Source organism: Pan troglodytes, chromosome 13, assembly GCF_028858775.2.
Source record: "Pan troglodytes isolate AG18354 chromosome 13, NHGRI_mPanTro3-v2.0_pri, whole genome shotgun sequence".
Classification (NCBI taxonomy): domain Eukaryota; kingdom Metazoa; phylum Chordata; class Mammalia; order Primates; family Hominidae; genus Pan; species Pan troglodytes.
The window spans coordinates 28,132,124-28,141,708 of NC_072411.2; the positions used below are offsets into that span (position 1 = coordinate 28,132,124).

General features: G+C 43.1%; 1 protein-coding gene across 10 annotated transcripts in view; it reads right to left on the reverse strand.

The window, feature by feature from the left end:
- The window catches only part of IWS1 (interacts with SUPT6H, CTD assembly factor 1), a 105,106-nt gene that overhangs the window by 28,473 nt on the left and 67,048 nt on the right, over positions 1-9,585 (reverse strand). The gene's annotated exons all lie outside the window — the stretch shown is intronic.

The following is a 9,585-nucleotide window of genomic DNA, read 5'->3' on the forward strand; positions in this document are numbered from 1 at the left end:
TCTTAGAGAAGAGGATGCCCTCATCCCTGGAGACTGTGATAGCAGGTGAATGAACTGACAAGGCAGAGACATCAGGCCAAGGCTGGTCTCCTAAGCACAGCTGGAGCGATACCTCTGCTGCTGGGACCTGCTGTGCCCAACCCTTGTGCTAAGCCAGCTAAAGCATTACTTAAAGTGACTAAAGACAAGGAAGGTCATATCCCTGACCCTCCCAGGACTCTGAAGATGGTGGCTGTCCTACTGAACAGGTGCTCCAAACCACGAAACACGGGTCAAGCTCTATTGCTTCTTACCAGGATGCCGCTGGACAGGAGGCAGGGGCTTCAACTCCCAGGAAGGAAGAGCCTGAGGGTAGGACCCTGTGGAAGAGGACTGGTGTCCTCTAGAGGAAAGGCAGAGTGACACCACCATGACAGTGATAAGTGGCAATCAATCCACCATCTGCTTTGCCGATGACCACAGCAAAGTAGTAACAACTGAGAAGACAAAAAGGGAGGACCAAGAAGGAGGGGACAACTCTTGCCTGGAGGAGAAAACATCTTCTCTCTCGCCCTGTGGCCCTGTTTCTCCTAACCCAGGAACCAAAGAAAAAGGGGCTGGCTGGCTGTCTAGAGTGTTCCGGCGGGGAGGGAGCTCCACCTAAAGGGCTGAAACTCAATGGCTGGCTGCCCCAGTATGGAATGGAAAAATGGTGTCCCTGCAAAAGCATCCTGCACAATTAGTGAGGAAGGTGGGAATGACCCCCAGCGAAGGCTTTGGACCCTGGCCCACAGATACCCTGTTGATGGGGATTTTTAAGGCTTGGAAGGCTGCTGACCCTATGTTAGCATAGGGTCTTAAGGGTTTGGGCAGACTGTCAATGGAAAATGTTAGCTGAGGCCAAAGGTCTTGGTCAGCTGGGGATGTAGAAGTGGGCTTATCAGACGACAGGCTGAATGCAACACAATGGTGTGGCAAGCCCTGAGCAGCTTAAGGGAGTCCTGACTCCATCTGCTTGTTTCTTAGGAGAGCTTCCGACAAAGTCCTCTTCGGGGGCAATGATACTAATACTAAGACAATTCAAGGGGCCATAGCTGCCTGGACTTACTGGAAACTTAGAAAAGACAAACTCAGAGTGCTGCCCATGAATTCTACAAACAACACCCTACCTGGCCTAAATCCAAATTATTATGAACAGTAAGACTTCCCCTCTCCTAAGCCAGACAAGCTTCCTACAGCCAGGCATCTCCTTAAACGTGAACCCTGCAATGAACAAGAAAGGTTACTTTGGATCCTAAGGAGGGTGGCGCTCAAGATTGGATGATCTCTAGTAAATTGGTTTAACAGTTCCAATAATTACTAGGGTTAGACGACAATTCTCAGCAGGTGTCTCCTCTGGAAACAGCCCCTCCTTCATATCTGACCGTGTCCCCCATATGGATCCAGTGGTCCATGTTCATGGAAAACAGACCCTTCTGGTAGACAATCGCCCTTTTACCTTTCTCCACGTTAATAGTAATCTGGGCAGGGCGCAGTGGCTCATGCCTGTAATCCCAGCCCTTTGGGAGGCAGAAGTAGGTGGATCACTGGAGGTCAGGAGTTCGACACCAGCCTGGCCAACATGGTGAATCCCCATCTCTACTAAAAATACAAAAATTAGCTGGGTGTGGTGGCAGGCATCTGTCGTCCCAGCTACTCAGGAGGCTGAGGCAGGAGAATTGCTTGAACCCAAGAGCGGAGGTTGCAGTGAGCCGAGATCACGCCATCGCACTCCAGCCTGGATGACAAGAGCAAGACTCCGTCTCAAAAGAAAAAAAAAAAATAGTAATCTGGACTCCAAAAAATAAACAACACTGGGTGACCAAATCTCATATTACAGGAAATGCTCATGCTTTAAAGGGATCCGTGGACTTTGCACCCTGGCTTGAACTAAGTCAGCGTGACAGGCTGTAATCCTTCCAAGGGGAATGGTTTGGGAGGATTAATTAAAGGGATACTTACCCACTTAACTGTTAGTATTGGCCTGGTTTTGCTACAATGTGCACCCCATTATTGGAATGGATCTCCTCAGTCACTATGTAACTCATGGAACAAGCCCAAGTCTTTCACGCTATTGGTGGGTGCCAGGGGTGAACTTTCCCCTCGTGGTGCAGGTGGTAAACATGCTACCTTACCGCTGAGGCGGGGCATGGAAGGATTACTGCCTGTCACAGCTCACTTAGTTCAAGCAGGGGTGCGAAGTCCACAGGCTCACCCCCACCCTTTCTCAGAGAGCTGGTTTCATATGGCTGGATTCTTTTGTCACAGTCTGCATTTCATCCTAGGATTGTCCTGATTCCCTAAATGAATTGTATTTTTTTGAGACAGGGTCTGGCAGCCTCGAACCCCTGGAGGCTTAGGTGATCCTCCCACCTCAGCCCCCAAGTAGCTGGGACCACAGGCTCAGCTAATTTTTACTTTTTTTTTTTATTTTGCAGATATCAACCTCTCTGTGTTTCCTAGGCTGGTCTCAAACTCCTGGACTCAAGCAATCCTCCTGCCTTAGCCTCCACAAGTGCTGGGATTACAGGCATGAGCAACTGCATCCAGCTAAACAACCTCTCTTCTTGCAACACTGTTTCCTTGTGAGCTCATTAACATGCTAATTACCAGATTCCACAGGAAGATGGATTACAGAGCAATAAGACAGGCTGGGTTCACCCTGGAATGTGACCAGTAGTGACAGCCTCTATAACAATGACACAGGTGGGGACCACCATCGGAAGATGGAGATTCTGGGGAACTGCTACCAGCTGCAGGGCTGAGAGTGACATATCTGACATTTGTTCATTGTTCATCTGTTCATACAGTCATTCTTGCATGAGTTTACTGGACACCTGCTGTGAGCAGGCACTGAGTGGCATAAAAATTCCTAGAACAGTCTCATCAGAGAAAAGACACACACAGAAAGAGAAATTATACTACAATGCAGTTATGGAAACTCATTCAACAAAATTTTACTGAATGCTTACTTACTATTTGTCAGGTACCGTTATCGATGCTGGGAAAAGAGAAAAGGACATCATTTTGCCCTCAGGGAGCTCATAGTCTAACGGAGAGAGAGACATGTGAACAACTACAACGTCTATGGTATAAGAAAACACTAAATTGGAGACATGTTCAAAGTAGTGCAGGGGAGGGAGCGGAGTGAGACTTCCTGGGGTCATCCAGAAGGGCTTCCCGGCAGGTAAGTTGCAGCTAACCCACACAGATGTTAATTACAGCAAGAAAAGATCTTTCACAGTGTTCCCTATGCGTCAGGCAGGCTAGAGGTCTTGTCAAAAGTATAGCATATGTATCACATGCAAAATGATTTGAAGTAGAATGTGGACCAATTTTTAATTTTTTACTTATGCATCTAAATGTGCATTACAAAAAAATATAATGAGAAAACCAAACTTTCACCAATATGATTGCTCAGAGTGAGGCTAAAGGAATGAGTTTTAAAACTGATTTGAATCACAAATAGTGCTTAGATGTGGAGAGCATCTTAAATGTGGCTTGCCAATGACTGGATTTTGGAAAGCACCGATATGCGCATCTTTTTTTTTTTTTTTTGAGATGGAGTCTTGCTCTGTCGCCAGGCTGGAGTGCAGTGGCGTGATACCGGCTCACTGCAATCTCCACCTCCTGGGTTCAAGCGATTCCCCTGCCTCAGCCTCCCCGAGTAGCTGTGACTCCAGGCATGCACCACTATGCCCGGCTAATTTTTTGTATTTTAGTAGAGACAAGGTTTCACCACAATGGCCAGGAAGGTCTCGATCTCCTAACCTTGTGATCTGCCCACCTTGGCCTCCCAAAGTGCTGGGATTACAGGCGTGAACCACCGCACCCGGCCACATGCATCTTATTTTAGTGAGATGAGATGTAGGAGTTAGCGAGGTAGGGAAAGGGAAGAACAGTAGACACAAGGAACACCAACTCAAAGCGCACAGGAGAGAGTGCACGGGCTGCCTGAGAACAGGTGGTGGTGAAGCACGGCGGGCTGCGGGGCACGCGGAGGGCTGGAGGAGTGTGCGGGAGCAGAACCCCTGCTTCTCTGTTCCACTGCCTGTGTAAACTTCTCAGGTCGGTTCCCATGGTCATGTCTCTCCAGGAAGCTTCTCAATGGCACACACCATGTTACCCTCCCTTATGTCAAGCTTGTCCAACCTGTGGCCCAGGATGGCTATGAATGCAGCCCAACACAGATTTGTAAACTTTCTTAAAACATTATGAGATTTTTTTTTAGCTCATCAGCTATCATTACTGTATTTTACATGGAGCCCAAGACAATTCTTCTTCTAACACGGCCCAGGGAAGCCAAAAGATTGGACCTCCCCACTTTAAGATAAGCGGTTGTTGACTTTAAGACAAAAAAGGACACTTTATAATGACTAAAAAAATCAATCCATCAGGAATACACACCATTATAAACATAATGTACCAAACAATTGAGCACCAAAACACATGAAGCAAAAACTGGTAACACTGAAGGGAGAAACAGACAACTTAACAAAAGTAGTTGAAGACTTCAGTGCCCAACTTTCAATAATGGACGGAATAGCTAGGCAGAAGATCAGCAAGGAAACAGAAGGCTGAACAAGCTACACCTACAGACCTCTGCAGAACACCCAATCACAGAACACACATTCTTCTGAAGAGCACATGAAACATTTGCCAGGATACATCAAATGCTAAACCATAAAACAAGCCTCAATAAAATTAAGAGGACTGATATCACACACAGTCTGTTCTGTGATCAAAATGGAATGAAATTAGAAATCGATAATAGAAGGAAATTTGAGGAATTCATAAATAAGTGGAAATTAAACAACTCCTAAATACAAATGGGTCAAAGAAGAAATCAGAAAATTTAACAGTACTTGAAATAAATGAAAATGAAAACACAATATACAGAAATTTATGGGATGCAGTGAAAACAGTACATACAGGGAAATGTACAGCTATAAACACCTATATTAGCCAGACATGGTGGCTCATGCCTGTAGTCGCAGCTACTTGGAAAGCTGAGGCAGGAGGATCATTTGAGTCCAGAAGTTTGAGACCAGCCTGGACAACATAGCAAGACCTCATTCCAAACCAAAAACAAAAACCCCCCCAAACCCCAACTATATTTAAAAAGAAGAATGATCTCAAGTCAGGAATTGAAACTTCCACTTAAGAAACAGAAAAAAAAAGTAGCAAGCAAAATCCAAAGTAAGCAGAAAGGAAATAATAAAGATTAAAGCAGAAATAAATAAAACAGAATAGAAAAAAATCAAGGAAAATCAATAAAAGTAAAAATAGATTATTTTAAAAGATCAACCAAATTTCTGAACCTTTAGCTAGACTGACCAATAAAAAGGAGAGAATGCAAATTACTAAAGTCGAGAATAAAAGAGAAAGGCCCAGTACAGTGGCTCACACCTGTAATCCCAGCGCTTTGGGAAGCTGAGGCAGGAGGATGGAGACCAGCTTGGGCAAGATAGCAAGACTCCATCTCTAAAAAAAAAAAGGAAAATTAGCCAGGCATGGCTAGGCGTGGTGGCTCATGCCTGTAATCCCAACACTTTGGGAAGCTAAGGTGGGAGGATCACTTGAGGCCAGGAGTTTCAGACCAGTGTGGGCAACATAGTGAGATTGCCTAAGGAGGTCAAGGCTGCAGTCAAGCTATGATTGAGCCACTGCACTCCACCCAGAATGACAGAGTGAGACTCTGTCTCAAAAAAAAAAGGCGGGGGGGCGAGGGAGGCCAAGGCAGGAGGATTACTTGAGGCCAGGAGCTCAAGACCAGGCTGGGAAACATAGTGAGACCCTAGCTCTACAAAAAAGTAAAACAAAAATGAGCTGGGCGTGGTGGCTTATGCCTGTAGTCCAGCTACTCAGGAGGCTGAAGCAGGAGGATCACTTGAGCCCAGGAATTCGGGGCTACAGTGAGCCATGATCAAGCCACTGATTTCTAGCCTGGGTGACACAGCAAGACCCTGTCTCTATAAAATAAAAATTAAGAAAGAATAAAAGAGAGGGAATCAATGCTGACCTTACAATAATAAAAGGGATAATAGGGGAATCGTTTAAATTGTATGCCAACAAATCCAATAACTAAGATGAGATGCAGAAATTCCTACAAATAAACAAACTATCGAAAAACTTTCCACAAAGAAAATGTCAGACACAGATGGTTTCAATTGTAATTCCACCAAATGTTTAAAGAATTAATACAAATTCTTCACAAACTTTTCCAAAAATAAAAGATGGAACATTTCTAACTCATTCTGTGAGGGGCCAATATATTCTGATGTTGAAACCAGACAAAGACATCACAATAAAACTACAGATCAATAGCCCCTAAAAAATAAAGATGAAAAAATCCTCAACAGAGTACTAGCAATCCAATTCCAGCAACTTTTTTTTTTTTTTTTGGAGATGAAGTCTTGCTTTGTCGCCAGGCTGGAGTGCAGTGGCGCAATCTTGGCTCACCGCAACCTCTGCCTTCTGGGTTCAAGCGATTCTCCTGCCTCAGCCTCCCAAGTAGCTGGGACTACAGGCATGCGCCACCACGCCCAGCTAATTTTTTGTATTTTTAGTAGAGACGGGGTTTCACCATGTTGGCCGGATGGTCTCGATCTCTTGACCTCGTGATCTGCCCGCCTTGGCCTCCCAAAGTGCCGGGATTACAGGCATGTGCCACTGACCCTGGCCAGCAACTTATTTTTAAAAAGATTATGCACTGTAACCAAGCAGAATTTACCCCAGGAATGCAAAGTTGGCATAACACTAAAAAAAATTAATTAATGTAACATGTCAATACAATAGGATAAAAACCACATGATCATCTCAATAGATGCAAAGTACTTGACAAAATTCAATACCTCTTCATAATAAAATAACTCAAACTAGGAATAAAAGGCAACTCCTCAACCTGATAAAGGGTATCTATGAAAAATATCACAGCTAACATCATCCCTACTAGTGAAACACTGAACGCTTTCCTCTTAACTTCAGGAACAAGATGAAAACGTACGTATGTGCTTGTTATTTCTGTTCATTGCTATACTGAAGGTTCCAGTCAACTAGGCAAGCAAAAGAAATAAATTCATCCAGATTGGAAAGGAAGAAGTAAATTTATTTCTATTTGCAGAAGATATGATCTTGCATATAGAAAAGCCTAAAGAATCAACTAAAAAAGTATTATAATTAATAAACAAGTTCAGGCCAGGTGCAGTGGCTCACACCTGTAATTCCAGCACTATAGGAGGCCAAGGTGGGTGGATCACTTGAGGCCAGGAGTTTGAGACCAGCCTGGGCAACATGGTGAAACGTCGTCTCTACTAAAAATACAAAAATTAGCTGAGCATGGTGGTGCATGCCTGTAATCCCAGCTACTTGGGAGGCTGAGGCAGGAGAATCACTTGAACCGGGAGGCAGAGGTTGCAGTGAGACCAGATTGCACCTCTGCACTCCAGCATGGGTGACAGTGCGAGACTCCATCTCAAAAAAATAATAATTAATAATAATAATAATAAACAAGTTCAGCAAGCAAGCAGGATACAAGATCAATACAGAAAAACCAACAGTATTTTATACAATATTGAAAAATCTAAAAATGGAATTAAGAAACAACATTTACAATAGCATCAGAAAGAATACTTAAGAATAAACTTAAAAAAAAAATGCAAAACTTGTACTCTGAAAACTACAATTGTTGAACAAAATTAAAGAAAATCTAAATAAAATGGAAAAACATTCCATATTCGTAAGTCTGTAGACTTAACAGTTAAGATGGTGTTGGGCGTGGGGGCATGCACCTATAGTCCCAGCTACTTAGGAAGCTGAGGAGAGAATCGCTTGAGCCCAGGAGTTCATGGCTGCAGTGAGCTATGATCACACCACTATACTCAGCCTGGCAACAGAGCAAGGCCTCATCTCAAAAAAAAAGTATATATTGTCAAGATGGCAACATGCCCCAAACCCAAATTGATCTATAGATGCAATGTAATCCCTATCAAAATCCCAGTTGGCTTCTTTGCAGCTATCAACAAGATGATCCTACAATTCATATAGAACTTTGGGGGACTCAGAACAGCCAAAACAATCTGCAAAAGAATGAAGTTGAACGATTTACACTTCCTGATTTCAAATCTTCTTACAGTGTTATAATAATCAAGAGAGCGTGTCGCTGGCAAAAGGACAGACACACAGATAAATGGAATAAAATGGAAAGTCCAGAAATAAACCCTTACACATATATGTTCAATTTATTTTTAAAAGTTAAACAGACTATTTTTAAAGCAATTTTAGGCTTACAGAAAAATTGATGGCCGGACAAGGTGGCTCACACCTGTAATCCCAGCACTTTGGGAGGCTGAGGTAAGAGGATCTCCCGACGCCAGGAGTTTGAGACCAGCCCGGACAACATAGTGAGACCCCCATCTCCATCTCTACAAAAAATGGAAATAATTAGCCAGGCATGGTGGTGTGTGCCTGTAGTCCCAGCTACTCGGGAGGCTGAGGTGGGAGGATTGCTTGAGCCCAAGAAGTCGAGGCTGGAGTGAGCTGTGATTGTGCCCCAGTACTTCAGCCTGGGTAACAGAATGAGACCCTGTCTCAAAAATAAAAATAAAATAAAATAACAACTAAGCAGGAAGTACAGAGAATTTCCATATGTCCCCCTCTCCATGCACAGTTTCCTATAGTATTAACATCTTGCACTAGTGTGGTACATTTGTTACAATCAATAAGCCAATATTGACACATTGTTATTGCTATCAAAGTTCAATTAAATTTTGACAAGGGTGCCAAGACCATTCAATGAAGGAAAGAGTTTTTTCAATAAATGAAGCTGGAACAACTGTATAGTCACATACAAAAGAATGATTTTGGACCCCTACGTCATGCCATATACAAAAATTAATGCAACAGTGCTGTAAATCTCTTAGAAGAAACACAGGAGTAAATCTTGCATTAGGCAATGGATTCCTAGTTATTACACCAAAAACACAGGCAAATAAGAAAAAAATAGATACACTGAATTCCATAAAAATTAAAAACTTCTGTGCTTCAAAGGATACTATGAAGAAAGTAAAAAGACAATCCATAGAATGGGAGAACATTTTTGCAAATCCTTTACCTAAGGAGCTTATATACAGAATTTATAAAGAACTCCTATGCTCCACCAGAAAAAGACAAGTAACCCAATGTTTTAAATGGGCAAATAATCTGAATAGACATTGGTCCAAAGAAGAGATACAAACGGCCAAAGAGCACATGAAAAGATGCTCAACATCATTAGCCATCAGGGAAGTGTCAAAACCACAATGAGATGCTACTTCACATCTACTGCAAGGGCTGAAACAACAATAACAGAAAACAAACCTACAGAAAAAAAGTGTGAGGATGTGGAGAAATGGGAATCCTCAAACGTTTGCCGGTGGACATTTGCTGGTGGAAATGTAAAACAGTGCAGCTGCTTTGGAAAATGGTTTGGCAGTTCATCAAAAGGTTAAAAATGCAATTACCATATGATCTGGCAGTTCCATTCTTAGTTATAAACCCAAGAGAACTGAAAACATGTCCACACAAACA